This window comes from Protopterus annectens, chromosome 3.part1 (genome assembly GCF_019279795.1).
Source record: "Protopterus annectens isolate FY-2018-M chromosome 3.part1, PAN1.0, whole genome shotgun sequence".
Lineage (NCBI taxonomy): Eukaryota > Metazoa > Chordata > Ceratodontiformes > Protopteridae > Protopterus > Protopterus annectens.
This window is the reverse complement of record NC_056732.1, coordinates 1,574,310,773-1,574,329,885: the sequence shown is the minus strand read 5'-3', so window position 1 is coordinate 1,574,329,885 and position 19,113 is coordinate 1,574,310,773. Positions and strand designations below refer to the sequence as shown.

The window sequence follows — 19,113 nt, the reverse complement described above, 5'->3', positions numbered from 1 at the left end:
GCAGGTGGTGGGGAGGATTTAGGTGAGTTTTTACTCCTGTTTGGACTCTAAGGGGACAGAGTTTTCTGTGGGTTTGTATATCCTACTCACAAAGCAGACATAGGAGTGAAATGCCTGAAGATCAATGTAAATTTATACAGAGGAATTATCCATGCTGAGTGTTCACAGTGAAAGATGCCAGGTTGTAGTTTTAGACAGATTTCATACCACCAGCATACTTTTTCTATTTCCTGTTTTCCATACCTTTGTCTCTCTATTGCTTGATGTGAGTTTTAGGGCAGCAGACTCCTGCAAAATGGCATCCAGTAGTTGTTAAAGAGGTGTCCTTATATGCAGAACCAGATTTCCCATCTGTAACTATACTGCATGTTTTTATTTCTTTTGTAATATATTTTGCTTTGGAAGAATTCCTGTAAGTGTGAAGGGTAGAATTTCCTTTAAAATATTTAGTTTGTTGAGTTTTGTTATTTCACTTAATGGCATAGAGAAAGGGTGGCTGCAAGGTTTCCTTCTTGTAGCGGCAGTCACTGTGTTTGCCTTGTTTTATTTTGTACACAGGCTTCCTCCAATGGCTAATGCTCGGTTTACAAGACACATATTTATGAACAAGCAGTTGTTTCTCATGCTTTAGCATAATAGTAATAACCTTATGTTATTTAGTAATAAGCATTTGATATGATATTTTGAATTATTATGATTTTTACTTTATGCGTTATCAAAGTTTGAAGTGTAGGTTATATGACCAAGATATAAAAGGTTACTGCATTTCCTTTCACACTTTTCTTCACAATTGTAATAGTCTGACATCAACTCTCCAGAGCAGATATAGATTGATTCTTCAACTCAAAATGCCAACTATCACAGTAAAGGACATTTTAAATAGCTCATCACTTATGTTCTAACCCCCACACAGGAAATCCTGCAAATTATTATAACCAAGCAGCCAAAAATAGTCATTCTTATCAAAACTTCCTATAGTCTTCCAGTAACACATGCCAAACTAAACAACAGAACAAAAAAGCAACCTTACACAGCAAATAATGAAATAAAAACACAAAATAAGCACTTTCTTAAAGTGAAGCACCCCTGTGTGAGGGACTGCACCTCCGCATCCCTGCTGTTTACATATACTAATGCCAAAATCACAAGATACAGTGAAAGAGACACAGCTGGCATTGTGTAACACACGTTTCCTTTTATCCTTTGCTGGCTTGTTCTCTAATAGACGTAATAATTTGGCCAGTAATAACATAAACAAGGTGTTTCTTGGTGGTCAGTAAACATGGTTGCTGGCAGTAGTTGATAAGTAGCAGCATCCACAAGTGGGACTTCATGAAGATTCTCTGATGTAGCCTGCCTGCTATCTAAGTACAGGAGGATTAATGTGACTTCTGTAAAATACAAAGCAGACTGAGAGAAAGTAGTACAATCTTAGAGTTAGCATATTTAATTAGCAGGGGGTCTGGGGGACATAGGAGGGCTTGCCCCCCTGCATAACAGTCATCGCAGACATTCGGAAGTGATGGCTGTTTCGCACAAAGTTGACATTCCCTGAATGTTGACTTTCTTTGAGTACCAGGCTTGCTCTTCCAAGCATTCGACATTGACATTTAGGTAAATAAACAATAGCACAAGTGTGTTGCAACATTTTAAATGTAAACCTATATATATATATATATATATATATATATATATATATATATATATATATATATGTATGTATACATAGATAAATATATAAATATGCTATAATGGTTAAAAGGAGAATCCCCAATATACTTGTAATTTTTCTTTATGATGGAAAGTCAGCCACTTATATGCATAAAAGAGTGCTGAACACTACTGTTTCACAAGCAAACCTATTTCCCAAACATCAAGCTGTAATCTGAGTCCTACACTTTTTTCTTAATGATTTTTCCTTTATTGTCTGATGTCAACAGCTTCCCTCTTTGAAGTTTGTTGCCCATTTGTTCCCCTGTACAACTTTCACCCCATGTCAGCATGTAGAGGAGTTCCCAGGTTGCTGCAAGTGATTTGTCTTATAGGATCATAGGAAGTTACTAGGATAATCGCCCTAGGGCCCTTACAAGCCTAGCCAAGTTCTACCCTTATTTCCATGATCAGCACCTAATCCCCATGTCCAAGAGGGACACAGGTGGAACCCCCTGGGTGAATTTACAGTTACCCATCCAATCCTCTAGATTGCGTTTCAAGAGGGCCAAAGAGGTGCTCTGTTTGACATGAAGTGGGAGTCTGCCCCAAAGGTGTGGTAACCTCTGGGATACAAATATGTCTCTCCAACAGGTTCTATTAATGTCACATATCAGGTTAAGGTCTTTAGAACGAGTAACCCATGTACCATTTAACTTGCCAATATGCAGCATTTCCAATAAAGCAGGGTCAGAGATTGCCTTATATGCACAGCAGAGATTGCCTCTGAGTAATCTGTATGAAACAGATTAAAGTAACAATGATTTCAGACAATCCACATAGGACATTTGCTGAAGACCTTGAATTTTCCTTGTGAGGAACTTTGTGGTTTCTCCAATTGCTGCAGGTGCTTGGAAATTAACATACCAAAAGGGGTATTGCACTCAATTATTGACCTGAATAGGGAAGAGTACAGGGAGGTTATAACTTTTTTTTTTTTTCCTGGAGCCAATGCCCGTACTCATGACATAAGCAATATAGAATGCCCTTCTTACCACTATGGAGACATAGTGGTCAAAGGTAGGGTTGCTGTCAACCTATATGCCCAGGTCTCTTACTAATGAGTGCGTACTTAAGGTGCTGGTATTCATATGATAGTCAGCAGGAACATCTCCCTTACCAAAAGGGATGATAATACATTGCTTGTATTGAGTTTAAGGCCATGCCTTTGGCACCAATCATTTGTTTGTGTAAAACCCTCTTGTAGGATGTTGATGTCATTTGGAGAGTCTATGACCACTCCCAATTTGCAATCATCAGCAAACTTTGTCAGCCACAGACCTTTAGTTTTTGCTTGTACTTTGAAGAAATAGATTCCAAACAGTAGAAGTCCCAGGACTGATCCCTGTGGAATACCACTGGTTACAGGCTTAATGTTTGAGGTGGAGTCCCCTATTTTGACTATATGGCTTCTATCAGTGAGCCAGTTAGTGACCCATCTAAGGGCTGATACCTAGCTGGGTGAGATTGTCAATAATGCCTTAGTGGGGGATAGTGTCAAAAGCCTTGGCCAAGTCTAGGTAGGCTGTATGCAAAGATTTCCCCACATCCAGGGCCTTGATGACTGTTTTGAAGAAGTCCACCAGGTTTAACAGGCATAATCTCTCTTTGACAAATCCAGACTGAGTAGGGTTAGGTCTTTGGAGAGTACCTATATTTTTGTTGACAAGATCCATGATGATTCCCTCCATGGCTTTGCATATAAAGTCAGGCTAATAGGTCTATAGTTCCTGAGGTCAGTGGAAGCACCACCTTTGTGCAAGCCAGGGAATAACAGTGGCTGTTTTCCCTTCAGCTGGAATGAAGCTGGTGCTTAGACTATGATTAAAAAGAGTGCCAGATGGTGTTGCTAATTCTTGTTGGATCCTATGTAGGACGCAGCCTGGGATATGATCAGGTCCCATAGATTCTGTGTTTTTGGCCTTAGAGAGGGTGTTTACGACCTGCTCTTTTGAGATACAAGGTAGAGGACAGATGATAGGGATGTCATGGGGTACATATGACTGGGACAGGGGAGTGAAGTTTTCACAGAACCTGTTGGCCAACAGGTTAGCTATGTCCGTGGGCTCAGTATATGTGGTATCATTAACTACCAGTTTGGCACAGATCTGGGCCTTTTCTTTTAGGTTATGGATGTAACTAAAGAATGCCTTGTGGTTGTCCTTATCTGAGGAAGCTAATCTGGATTCATAGTTTGCTTTGGGGGACCTCACAAGAAGTCTTATTTGCTTGTTTAAACTGAGGAGGGAGTGTTTCCAGTTTTGGGCTCACTCCCTCTTATGCTTAGACAGCAATTTCTCCCTCTTATTGTAAAGCCTGTCAATGGCAGTTGTCCACCAGGCAGGTTTGCTCTTTGTTGAGGAGCTTGTTTTAGTTCTATCAGGTACAGCCAAGTCAATGCAGTTATATAGGTGTTTCTATAAAGCATTGGTGTAGAACTTGGCATAGTTGCCAATTACATAGGGGGGTGCAGTGAAGCTATTTATACCATCCTGTAAGAGGTTATAATCTGCTTTGGATAAGTTTTTTAGTTTAGTTGCTGCTGGAGGGGGACAGGTGTTATAGTTACTTCAAATGAGACTGATTTCTGATCAAATCTCACCAGGGAAGACCTCACAATGGGCGTGCTACAGTGGTCCCCCATATTGGTAACCACCAGATCCGGGATGTTGGCACCCCTTGTGGGAGTTTCAACCAGCTTGTCCAGGGCATTGGAGTTAATGAGGTCAGGGAACCTTTGGGCAAGTAAGTTTAAGGACAAATAATTTACTCAGTCAATGGATGGGTAGTTAATGGTGCCCAAAGCCATGGTGTTTGGATATATATTTATAGACTCAAGAGGATTCAGATAGGCAGAGTGGGTGTCCTTATTCATGGATGGGGGGGTCCTGTAGCTGGCAATGACTTGAATAGGTGTCCTACCAACAGTTAACTGCATGTGAAGTATCTCCAGAAACTCATACTGTTAAACTAGTCTGGGTGTGTATTTATCTTTAATGAATATCGATACACCACCTCCTTTAGTTTTCATGTCTTCTGTTTGTAGTTTGAACATGTGGAAGAGATGTAATCAGGTATGGCTGGGGTACTCTCCACAACCTTGATCCAGGTCTCCATGACTGCACAAACGTCTGCATTTTCCAAGGAAAGGACTGCTTCCAGTCAGTGCAGTTTCATGTTAAGACTCCTAGTATTTAGCAGCATAACCTTAAGGTTGTTTTTAGATGGAGTTTTTGTAATGGAGTTGTTGAGACACACCAAGACAAATCTCTTGCAGTGACCTGGGAACTGGTTTCACAGTCAGAGCTATCTGTGGGGAATTGTTATCCTGGCAGCTGTAGAGGGTAGATGACTATTACCCCATGGCCTCTATCCATAACTTTGCAGCATCCTGATGTCCATCAGTTCCCACAATGCCTCACCTCTGTTTCACCCACATTCTGATCTGCTCACTATAACAAGGCTGCTGTGCACTGCAGAGTTTGGCAGGTGAATATATCATGGTCCCTTTGCTGCCTAATGGGTCTCCTGCTGCTAATAAGATGCTATCAAGCAGTTGGGCTACCTGCCTAGACCTAAGGTAGGTGAGACAGTTGTTTACCACTCAGTCCCACCCTCCCCTTTTTGGTTTCTCCAGCTGCTGAGCTACTAATTAAAAGTATCATTTCTATGCTGCAGTCATAGTCTTAGATCTCTGTGTCAAAGCCAAACATTGAGGGGTCTAGTTATTCAGTAGTGAGTACTGCCCTGTGTGTGTGTGTGTGTGTGTGTGTGTGTGTGTGTGTGTGTGTGTGTGTGTGTGTGTGTGTGTGTGTGTGTGTGCGTGCGTGCGTGCGTGCGTGTGTGTGTGTGTGTGTGCATGTGTGTGTGTGCTTTTGTATGTGTTTGGTTTGTATGTGTATGGGTTTATGTTTGTGTGTGTGTGTGTGTGTGTGTGTGTGTGTGTGTGTGTGTGTGTGTGTGTGTGTGTGTGTGTGTGTGTGTGTGTGCGTGCGCGTGTGTGTGTGTTTGTGTGTGTGGTGTGTGCTTTTGTATGTGTTTGGTTTGTATGTGTATGGATTTATGTTTGTGTGTGTATCTCTGTGTGTCTATGCAATGTGTGTGTGTGCGTGTGTGTGTGTGTGTGTGTGTGTGCGTGTGTCTATGTGTGTGTGTGTGTGTGGTGTGTGGTACAGGTATTACGGCTTAGTGCATATTCATGTTGCTCTGTGACTTAAGCTCAAAAGATATGTGTATTGCAATCACATAGGCTTATGAATAGACAAACACAAACACACACATTCACACACACCAGCATATCTTACTGCACTAATGAAATATATATATTAATTTTTTTTATTTTGTAGTAATACAAAACTAAAGTTATACTTAAAGATTTTATTTTTAATGATTTTACATTTGTGTGTTGTTACATTTCAGCAGTTTTAACTACACGGAACAGAAAACTGTTATTTTTTTCTACTGAATTAAATATAACAGGAAATACTGTCTGAATATCAGATGCTTTGTTTACTTCAGCAAAAAATACTTTTCTTATGCTTAATGGTCACTGTAGTTTTGATTAATATCATACCTCTCAAATTCTTAGCGCAAGAAATCTGGACAAAGCATAAAGTAATGGGGGTACAAAGGCTCAAAAATAGGGATATATTTTAAATATTGTGTTTAGAAACTTAGAAAGTTGATAGAATAACAAATTTTGTGTTAGCTTGCATTTTCTAAAGGATATGAATTCTGAAATTCAAATGTCTGTCATTATTTATTGACTTGAGTCCTTAGTGATTTGCAAGAAAATCACATTTTATGAAGAGCAGACCGAAGTTATAAGGCAAAAATCTGAACATTTTGTGACAATCTCCACAGCTGAGAGGTATGGTTTATACATAATTATACAATGACCCCCATAAATTTTTGCAAAACGTGCATGCTGATTGGCTAGGGTTCCCGTCATAAATCCCACAATATACCAGCAGAAAAAGGTCCGGATGCCCAAACTTTTTTCCATTGGTATAAAGTGTCGAAAACTTTTTTTTTTTAAATTAAAAAACAAAACGGAGCAACAGAGACTTTCTTTTCTCTGTTGCTTCCGTTTCAAAGCATTGATGTACTGGGTATGCATGGGAACGCAAGTCCCATATGCATGCGCAGTACATCAACACAAGGAAGCAGTGCACCACCACTGGCAGAAGAACAGTAATGTGCCATTATACAAAGACATCATTTAAGAAAAGTAAGTATTTTTTCCTTAAATAATGTCATTGTTTAATAGCAATAACTGACTCCATGGTTGTGGTATATTGAAGATTTACCCACGGCTGGCTTGATTTAATCACTTGGACTTTGCCTCATGATTAAACACACCAACCGTGGGTAAATCTTCACTATACCACACCACATCATCGGTTATTGCTTAATTGTAGGTTAGGTTCAGTTATCTGCATATTAAGCACATTTGCAATATGTTTGCTAAAATTATTTTCTTAATTAACTTTGTGTATGTGTGTGTGTGTGTGTGTGTGTGTGTGTGTGTGTGTGTGTGTGTGTGTGTGTGCGTATATCTGATTACTTTTAACTAGTGGTTGATTAGATGGGTATGTGTCTGCGTATGCATGTTGGTGTGTATGTTATCACAAAAACTGAAATTTGTACTTCCTGTAGTATCATAGAAATAATTTTGCTAACAATTTCTTTGTGAGAACAATATTATTCTCGAAAAGTTAATTGTTGAGATTATTCAGGATGAGACAAAGTGATTGGTGCAATGTATGAATATGAAAAGTGATTTATTAAATAATCACTTGTAATACTAAATTGTTTCACAGCTTGTTTAGTGAAGCATTTTTGCTGGATTTTAAGTGTTATTGTGTGTAGGAAATTGTTAATATCTTTTATAACTCTTTGAGAAATTAATTTTGTCAAACGTTTAAAATATAGGGAAAGATATACATGTAAGACTAGGTTAGCTTTAATTTATAATACAAACTGTAACTGCCTTAAAATAGTCGTATAGCATGGAACTCTGTGATATTATACTCTGAACCTGGGGTAAAGACATGCTGGTGGCCGAAAGGAGATTAACAAAAGTAGTTGTCATCAGTGTTAAGCCATAAACTCATAGTACAGCATTAACAGCTCTCTGTGGCCACCACGGAATAGTGCTGGAACACAAAGGAGTTTCAAAACATTTAAACACTGTGGTGGTGCTGCGGTAGCATTGTCACCTCACAGTAAGACGTTGTTCTGTTCGATTCTCAGCTAAAGCATCTTCTGTGTGGAGACATGCGTGAATGGGCGTACCTTCGTTGAAGGTTGTGCATCAGGGCTGGCAACTCGACACGTAAAAAAAATCTACTGCCAATCATTAGCGGACCGGATTTCTGCTGTGGCGACCCCTAACCGGGGAAAGCCGAAAGATCCAACAGTCAATATTTAGTTCTTTTATGGGTGGGTGGGAAATGAAGTGTTTGACATGTCTTCAATCTTTTTCTGCTTTCTGCCACAGTTCAGTGGTGATGGCTCTCAGTTTGGAAGCATTAAGTGTGCTATAGATTTCAGATATGTAAAACACTTAAACATTCTTTTTTCTGTAAGTACTGTAGGTCATGGAAGTTGACTAAGTTCCATATACTACAAAGAATGTTCTTCAAGCATCTTCTGTTTTATAAGCATGTTTGTCAAGTGCTCTCAACATGTTCATTTTTGACATCAATGCAGTAGTATAACTAGATTAGTGTGAAGGGCACATCTGTCCTGGGCACAAAGGGTTAGGGGTGTTATCAGCCCTGATAATCATCCCTTATTTCTAATTACTCTGTAGTGCAAAATTGCATTTACAGTCAAACCAGAGCACTGTAGCACCCAGTGTGTGATCTAAACTAAAAACTATAGCAACTGCTTGCTACACTGTAGCAAGTGTTTTGCTACGGTTTAAAAGTAAAACATATATATGTATATTTTAAAACTGAAACCTGAGCACAGTAGTGCTCTGTGTAGAGTATAAACTTTAACAATTATTTGCTAGTAGCTTGCTACAGTTTAAAAGAAAGAAAAGATTTGTATTTATTTTGTTATTAAAATGTGATTAAGCAGGGTTGGAGTCAGGGTGCAAAAATGGGACAGATTGACTCCTGCCTGCATTTTAGGTGCCTCAGCCCACAGACCTGATCACAGACTTTTTTTTCCTGCTTTTCCATTGAAGAGCTGGGGCAGGAGGGAGGGGAATGCATCTGGCCATCTAGTTGGTTTGCCAGTGCAATGAGCAGACCTTTCTTTAATGTATTTATTTATCTGTTTATTTATTTTTTGCTGTTCTAATGCATTGAAGAAATGGGGCAAGAAGGAGGACGTTTGTATATGGCCACATGGTCAGTATGCCAATGCAACAAGTGGACCTTTTTTTATTTTTTTTTATTTTTTGCTCTTCCACTGAAGTGCTGGGTGCATGTGGACTGGGTACTGCTGTCGGCAGGAAGCCAACTGGACCCCAGCTGAGGGGGTGGGACACTAATTTATGGGACTAGCACAGGGCATTGTTCAAGCTAACTATGCCTCTGCATCAGTGTTTCAGACACTTAACAAGCAGATTATTTCTGGAGACCTGATCAAGATCCTTTATATTGATAACTTAGGAACAGGTATATTTATGGACTGCAGACTTTATGATGTGGATAACTTTCCACATGTTTGAAATATTACATTTTATATAAAATCAGTATGGGATTCAATATTTGTATTTTATAGTTTTACACTTGTTATTCTGTGGTACTGCAGTTATATGCAGTTTGGTTTCAGATGATTTTCTGAAACTTGTTTTCAATGTTTTGAACTGATTTTATATAGTCTCTTCTACCAAATGGCTTTTGTTTGTGTACACATTATGGATAGCTATATATATATATATATATATATATATATATATATATATATATATATATATCGACATACCACATAATCGACAATCACTTACCCGACACGAGAATACCGACAATCCACATCACCGACAGCTGACATAACCGACTACGAAAATGCCGACATCCATGTGCTAATAGCACCTCTCGCTCCTACCATGTTCCAGGTAATTTAAATAGTTGTCTGTCATCGGCATAAATTATACAGTATACTCACAGGAAAATAATGCTATGCTGATGACAGACAACTATTTACATTACCTGGAACATGGTAGGAGCGAGAGGCGCTATTAGCACATGGATGTCGGCGTGAGTCGGTTATGTCAGCTGTCGGTGATGTGGATTGTCGGTGTTCTCGTGTCAGGTAAGTGATTGTCGATTATGTGGTATGTCGACGAACTCAGGTAGAACCATATATATATATATATATATATATATATATATATAGATAGATAGATAGATAGATAAATGCGTATAAGTTAAAAAGTGCAATACACAATTCGTAGAAAGGTTTTGTGGGTGCAAAAAGACATAATGCATAAACAAGTGAATTCTCATTTAGCTGAACCAACTAAGGTTTTATTAAGTTGTATATAGTGTGGATAAGCAGGAGTGTGCTGTAAAATTCATTTTGGAATTAGGAACTGATAGCTGTGAAGAGGTAAAAGACAGTGTTATAGCAGCTGTGAATATGCAAGTGTGGGTTAAGGTTAGAGTAAATGCTAGGTAAGGAGGGTAGATTCAGTGGACATGTTTTGTCTGTTCTGTGTTCTGTGTCCTTTTGCCTTGTCTAGTGGTACTATAAAAGATGTTTAGTAGCATAATGTGTAGGGCTAGGGGCAAAGTTAGGGTTATAGCTAAGGTCAGGGTTACCTCACATGACTAAGGTGGTGGACAGGAAAGTCATAAACTCCTGCTATGACTCAAAAAGTTGCAAAGTCATCCCAGTCCCCCTAAGAATAATCAGTAATCCAAATGTATTCAAACAGCAATTCAAGGACAGAACCCACATGGTTAGAATTGCTGGAGCCATGTCAGACTCCAAACCAGTTACAAGTGGTGTCCCACAAGACTCAGTCCTGGGACCTCTCTTGTTCGGTATATATTTCTCGGAGGTAAAGGCCAACACGGAAGGACTGTGACTGACCAAGTTCGCAGATGACTGCAAACTGGGTGCCATAATCGACTCTCCAGCCGACACAAGCATCCTCCAAAAGGGCCTCATAGAAACAGACAACTGGTGCCAGAGCCATGGCCTCAAGCTAAATGCCAAAAAGTGTATAGTCATCCCTTTGGCAAAAACAAAGTGCCCACAAATTACCACATAGGTGGTAATCCATTAAGTACAGAAGAAGTAATTAGGGACCTGGGGACCCAAGTTGATAGCAATCTCTCATTTGACAACCACGTGGCCAAAGTGGTTAGAAAAACATTTTATATAGCCCACCTAATCATGAAGGGATTCACATCTAGATCAGGGAGGTCATCGTGCCTCTTTACTCATCCCTCATCAGGCCCATAATTGAGTACAATGCCCCTTTTGGGATGTACCTTACCAGACACCTGCAGCAACTGGAAAGACCCCAAAAGTACCTCACCAAGAGGATCAAAGGGCTCAAACAGATGCCATATGCTGCCCGGTTAAAGAAACTCCAGCTCTACTCAGTGGCATACCGCCTGTTCAGAGGCGATCTGTGCCTGATGTATAAAGCCATGTCCAACCCGGAATTAATGGACATGCTGCACCTCAGAAAATCCAAATCCCATCGAGCTACACACTCGAGAGACTTGAACCTCAGCACTGAAATAAATAGGACATGCTGGAGGGACAGATTCATAACCCAGAGGCTCCCTTCACTCTGGAATAAAATCCCAGTCCAGGTTAGGCAGAGTCCCTCATTGACTCTCTTCAAGAGGAATCTTGATGAGTGGATGGGAGATCGTAGGTTTACCCCGGGTATCACTTCTGTGTCACTGTTAGACAGAAGCACAGTATACTAACCTCAAAATAGGGCATAGCAAAATAAATTTAAAATGGGTGGCGAAAGCCAAACACATTCTGGCTAGGCTTATAAATGCCCTAGGGCAGATAGCCTAGTATGAACCTATGAACCTATGAACCTATAAAGTGGCACCTTCGAGATTCATGGTCTTTCTCTTGCACTTCTTTGGGCTAAACTCCCAATTCTTTAGCTCCATCACCTAGTTAATGCATTAATCTTTTTATGCTCTCAATTAGCTGTGTCAGTAGTGCAATAGGTAACACACAAGCATTTACTGTTGGAAGACCAGAAGGGTGTATGTTCTATTCCAACTCCAGCTGACTGTATTTCTGACACTGTAGTACAGCATTGGAATGGGGGCTGCACTCCTGAGTGTGCCATACTTAGGATGAGTACCTATAAAAAAGCGTAGTGGGGTTTGTTATTATAACAAGAAAGAACATCACATAATCTAATCAACAAGGGTAAAAAATGTAAACAAAATATAAAGCACCACAATAAAAAAGTGAAGTAATCCAATAATATAACGTTGAGAAACATAAACATATATTCCAGCACCCTTTCTTCCAGAACCATTTCTTTAGCTTTCCCAATATCAAAATGCAATTCCAAATTTTGCTAAATAATAATTCTTTACATCTTGCAAACCAAATATGCCATAATACCCCAATAAAAATGTATCTTTGAAATGTACTTCACTAGGTAAAGATCTATAGTAATATCCATAGAGAATCATATCTACTGTGACAGGAAAAATAAAATGAAATTTATAACAACACAAAAGCATTTGCCAAAAAATCTTAATTCTAAAACAGTTTAACAAAATCATGAGAAAGGGTTTCTTGGACATTACAATTGTAATACAAACATTGACCTCTCCACATTTGGCTGGTAATTTGTCTAAGATAAGTCGCCACAAAAAGTCTTGAACTTCCTTAATGTTTTTGTACCTGTGCTTTCTGTGATTAATACCTTGTAAAATATGAGGGGAAATATCTTCTCACAATCTGTCAAAAAGGTAAGAATCTAAAATACACACATACACACGCACACATTGATAGATAGATCGATAGATAGATAGATATAGATGTAGATATATATATATATATATATATATATATATATATATATATATGTATAGATAGATTCAGACATATATATATATATATATATATATATATATATATATATATATATATATATATATATATATATATATATATACACACCACAATTGTCTGGACTTACTAGACAAAGACACCATAAGTTTCCAACTATGTATTTTCTCAGTCTTTTCTTCTAAGTTGTAATGGCATATAGTCCCCTATGTTTATAAACACACTTCCCCAACTATCAGTATATTTTTCCATAACACTTTACTAAGCAAATCCAGTCTGTCATGTAGCATCCAAAGAAGTACCCAATATAAATGCACAGAGGCTGCATAGACAACAAGATTTATTAAACCTAACTAACCCACCATCTTCTTTTCTACAAAAAAAAAAAATATTTCTCTTAATATGGTTCAATCTGCCCCCTCCCCCCTGAGAAAAAAATGTCTAAAAGTATCTTGGCTTTCTTTCTTGGGGGAAAAAAACTTTTTTCTAATAACTTTTCCTAGTATAATAGCATTTAAAGCATAACCTTTTTATGAAAAAGACAATCTGAAACACCTCCAGGTATCCAAAATCTTTTCATATCAACAAGAATGCAATCCCACAGGCACATAAATGTCTGTCCCATACCTTAAGTTATTCCTAATATAGTACTTTTATGGTACACAGACTAGATTTCATGTAAAGATGACGTAAAACAAGAACAAGAACTTTTAAATATCCCATTTTCCATAATTTCATTTTAACTTCCTCAAGTGTAGTATCAATATAATATTCCATGTTAAGTAAAGTATAAGATTAAAATCATCAACATAACAAGAAACTAATTCTACAGTGAGGCACGGGATGGGTCTCGATCATATGAAGTTCAAAGTTTTGAAACTATGAGCTTCCAAAGTAGACCCAGATATATATGTGTGTGTGTGTGTGTGTATATACATATATATATATATATATATATATATATATATATATATATATATATATATATATATATATATATATATAGAGGTCCCATTTAAGTGATCAAAGTTTCAGAACTTCGAATTTCACGATGAGAAAAGATCGAAGCGATAAAACTAACAAATAGAGAACATAACAGCAGAAGCTCCATATGCGTTGGGATGGAATATTCCTGGCTGTAGTGCGATCTCAGAGTTGGTATATTTTAATAGCAGCGGGTGTGGGGGTGCAAGGGGTTTTTTTTTTTTTTGAATGATCGAAGTTTTAAAACTTTGATCATATGGTCCCGGCCATATGACATTCGAAGTTTTGAAATTTTGATCATTCAAAGTAGACCTACATATATATATATATATATATATATATATATATATATATATATATATATATATATATATTCCTTCCAGACATATGGTAGCTTCTGATATAACTGGTGTATCTGTGAAACCTTTTGGAATACACAGTTGGATAGTCATCATACAAGTCAGATAAGATGCAGAATGCTGGTGTGGTATAATGTGCCTTTGTGTGAGCCAGACTAGAAGGTGAAATGTAACTGGTATATGACCAACAGCTGCCATGTAATAGATGGAAAGTGTATTATATTTTTGTGATAAACAGTTGTTTCTGACCTCACGCCAGTCAGAGCATGTTCCCCATGTGCAATAGCAAAATAGAAATTAATTGGGATTTTCTGTTGATGGGAATATTGTTTCCTTAATGTAAGGTTTGTTGTCTTTGCAGGGTGGTGAGACCAGCATTCGTGCATAATTGTGCTGAACTATTTCCTAGATCTGGCCCCCAAACTCTTATCTTAGGGATCACCATTCATTTCTAGCTGTCACCATATAGGCAACTACTCTGTCGTAAAAGCTTATAAATGTGCAGATTTCTATGATGACCTCTCAGTTCACAACTGTGTATTAGTAAGACTGTTGAAACTGCACTAATAACAGGTTAGTGACATTGGTATCTTCCCCTGTCAGTGTAGTATTAACTGCAGAAAGTTAACAGTCACAGCAGAAGAAACATTGAGACTGGAATACACTCAGTTAACAGCTGAAATAAATGTATCTGTCAAACAAACTGCTGAGGGCAAAATCAGCGAGTATAGCCAGTTGGAGTGTTTATGGTTCTTGCTCACCTATGTACTGCAGTATGAAAACATATTCATCTGCTTACGCAGTAAAATGAACTATATTCTTTAGGTAGTTGGCTTTTAATGAGTAATGTATGCTTGGTATTTTGCAGGTGTACAGCAAAAGGTCTGTAAAAACAGTAGACTTGATGACAACTGTAAGGTTTCTACTTCCTTAAGAGTAGTATTCAGCATTATATGTTATTAGTAAGAGGTCAATCACAAAGGGAAACCCATACCTACAAATATCCATGAGTTTGGACAGCAGCTGCATGAGACACCACAGCAAGCTGCTGTCTGTAAACTGCTATGGAGACTTCTGAGCTTTGAGAACTAACCTTAATCTGTGCATTGTTGTTCTAACTGGCATGTATTGTGAATGCTACATGTTCCAGTATGAACTAAAGCATGTTATGTTAAATAGTGTAAGTTTTAATCAAGGGTTTATTAAGAGGCTTGATGTTATCAGGGACAGTGACGATGGTGTTGAATAGTTTATATTATTAAAGACAGTGTAATCCTTAAATTTATTATTTATCATGTATATAAAAAAATTGAAAGAAGCATATGGAAATGAATAGATTTGAGCATCACAACACTGGTAAGATATTACAAAAACAATGATAAGAGAATAATAGAGTCTTACACATTGAATGGCTCTTAACCTGGTTGCTACACACTGTTAAAACTAAAGGCTTTACTATGAGATACATGCATTTATTTCCCACCTCAAATTACCAGATCATTGCTAGCTCTGCAAACTGCATTTAGAAGCTTCTAGAAACTTAACTATGCACAATATTTTAGGTGCTGATGGAACTGTGCTTTTTCTTACAGGCTGGATTGTATAATCTATATATATATATATATATATATATATATATATATATATATATATATATATATATATATATATATAATTTGTTGAAACTCATAAGTCATTTAAGGTGTTTGGAATTAAATGTTCAAGCTGTAACTAGAATATAGATAGATGAACAATTTAGTTGTGTGAAAGCAAGTTTTTGACCTCATAAAAGTGATATTATTTTTATATAAAAATCTTTTGTAAATTATATACCATTTACTCATTATTTGTGAATTTTCAAACTTTCGTTGTTCGACAACATCAACACATCATCAGTCATCACACCATGCTAATTACCTTGCAACACTTTCCCCAGGATTTAATAAAATCTGCCTAGGCTCCATGTAGAGCCTGCACAGACTGTATCTGTGTACACAGCCATAGCTCCCCCTCGGCAGTGCACCATGCATATTAATGATGGCACCCTGCCGAGGGAGCATAGGAACAGGGTTAATAAATTAGAGTCGGGAGAAGTGTAGATGCTACTCATGGTTGCGGTTGGCCTGTACTGCTCCCCACTACTGTTGAAACGCTGTGAATTGGGTCAAATGTGTAATATTTTATTTTAATTATTTTCTTTCTTTTTCTATTTTTTTGTATGTTTGAGCAGCGCAGAGTGCAGCAATGCCAAGTTGCATTCATGTATAGACAGCTGACACCTGCCAAACATCTAAAAATAGAAACCAGATGTCATTAATTATCATAATTACATATTTTTATTTGAAATATTTTGTATGTTTTCTGTTTCATTTTTTTGATTGCTGTTTGTGAGGCGCAGCGCAGAGCACCACAGAGCCAAGCAGTGCTCATACATACATAGCCAACAGGTGCTAGACACCTAAAAATAGACACAGTATATAATTAATTATTTTTATCTGGGTCTATTTAAGTGCGTTTCAGGTAGCCCAGTAGTATATGTGAAGATATACTAGTTTTCATAATATCCAAGTAGCTAAGTGAGTAGAGATATAGCCTAATATTTAGCAGAGCCTGGGGTTGAGTCCATAGTAATGATAAGATGTCTATAATATAATTCATTATATATGTTTAATTTTAAAAACAAATTTGTGAAATATGGCACTGCTATACTGGGCTGAACACTGCTTAAACATGCTAAAGGCTACTTTTGTTTGCGCTGTGCTAAGCTCAACTAAAACCCCAGTTGTGTGAGTTTTCAAACTGTTTAGCTCTGCTTAGCTGGTTGTGCACTGCTAAGAGATGTGGTGCTTTTTTGAATGTTGCTCAGTGAAGTGTAAGGGTGGGAAAACAGCCTATATTAGGTGCAATAGGCAGGAATTCTGCAACAGTCTTTGGAGTCTGATCAACTGGTGATATGGCAGGTGGTGCTGGCAAAGATGCATGCTTTTGGGCACAGAAATGGGGTGTTCAGGAGTCCAGGGTCTTTGTTGGGATCCTGGTAAAAAATCATGAACCCAGGCTGCAGCAGTGTGATATCCAGGCCTCTGAGTGTAAGGGGGGGCCTGGGACCAGCTGGCCAGAAAACTCACCAGTGTTACTGGTATCCCCCGCACAGGTAAGCAGTGTCAACAGCATTATGATGACCTGAAAAGGAGAAAGACAGGAACCTTGGACACCTGGGTCCATGAAGTGAGGGCTGGGAATGCCCCAAAAATATGTAAGTATTTTTTCCTCTGTTTTATCAATATGCAAGTTGAATGTCTGCAAAACTGGTATGCAAAATGGTGTGCTTCTCTCCCAACAGCTCCAGATGAGAGGGCTCGCAATGTCAAGTCCCATGCCAGGCACCTGGCCAGGTTGCACTGTGAGTGTGGTATGTACAGATTTATTATGCTAACTGTAGTGCAATACACAAGAAAGAGTAAAGTATTTACTGCAATAAAGTATACACCATAAAAACTGTAATGCAATAAATGGGCAAGTAGAACTGTAGTGCAATAAATGGGCAAGTAGAGCTGTAGTGCAATAAATGAACAATAACAAATGTATTGCAATAAACAATAAACAATACCAATAACAGTAAGCAGAATGATGTCCAGCAGGATTGTGTTGTCATAACCATTGCAGTAGAGATGTATGCATTGCTTGTCTATTGTAAGGTTGCTGCAGTCAAGTGTAACAATGTAATAGTTGTAGAACGCAAAAGTAATGGCCTGCAAACTGTATTGTTTAACTCACAGTATGGTCCAAAGCTGTCTCTGGGCCTATATTGGTCACATAATACTTTCTGTTCCTACTACTTCTGGTAATAAAGGTATATGGCTGAGGTATGGGCAGATATTGTGTGGACTTCACAGACATTTATCATAAAGTGTTAAGCAGCATTGTTAATTCCTACAGAAATCTGTTTTAATAAATGCATTATGGCCGTATTCTATGCATGTGTTTTCTACTGTCACTGCAGTCAGGTATACCACTGTAATAGTTCTGGAATGCAAAACAAATTCAGTCATATAATGCTCTCTTTTTCTATCACTCCAGGAACAAATGGTATATTGCATATGGTTGAGGTAGCCCATGTTATGAGCAGATATGATTGTATTAACATTTCACAGACAGTTATCAGCAATACCAATAAAGTTAGATTTTTTGCAGATGTCTCCCGCAGTCACAGCTATAGGGTTCTAGTCCCATGCCTGCCAACTAAGGCATGACGGATGTCTAGATTATGTACTGTACACAAGCATGCCTCTCAAGTGTCATGATTTCACATAATGTAATTAAGACTGTCTAATCCATTTCTCACAGGACTACAAGAAAACTGATTACCAGGAATGCAATGTATTACCAAATCTGTTTACAGAACACTTTGGTAGCTATACAAGTCCACACTATGTGAAAGTGATTTGTGTAGTAGTGTACCTGCACTTGCTATTGCTTGGCCCTTACTGACCCATGCTAACAGCTTGAGAGGTATGTACATGCTACATCAGCTACAGCAGAATTGTAGTCCCTGTACTCAGAACTGACACTGCACGCCTGTAGAGTATTTTCTATCAGTGTTGTCAGGGATATAGTCTGCATTGTCAGTAATGGACTGTTTCTCTCTCTCTCTCTCTCTCCGCCCACCCCTTATCTTCATTTATTTATTATTATTTATTATTATGATTTAATGTTAACATATCTTGTTAAACTATATTTTTGCAAAATGTGATGTAGTATTGTTATGTGTTATTATGATTCACTATTAACATACTTTGTTAAACTAACTTTTTGTTGCCCTTATGGTTTGCTTCTTACTGGCATGCTGGTTCCATACTGACTGTTATGTTATTTACTGTTGTGTTACACATACTATACATTAATATGTATTTGGATGAATGAAAATTATTTTCCATTCTGTTAATACTAACAATGGTTTGGTTATTACTAACCTTAACATATTGTTATAACTCATTCACCACAGTACATCAAGGTAGGCTAGTTCCAGCTG

At 37.9% G+C, this 19,113-nt stretch overlaps 1 protein-coding gene across 1 annotated transcript in view; it reads left to right on the top strand.

Annotated features, from left to right (window-relative positions):
• The window catches only part of LOC122797812 (synaptotagmin-1-like), a 1,293,557-nt gene that overhangs the window by 207,363 nt on the left and 1,067,081 nt on the right, over positions 1-19,113 (top strand). The window lies entirely within an intron of this gene.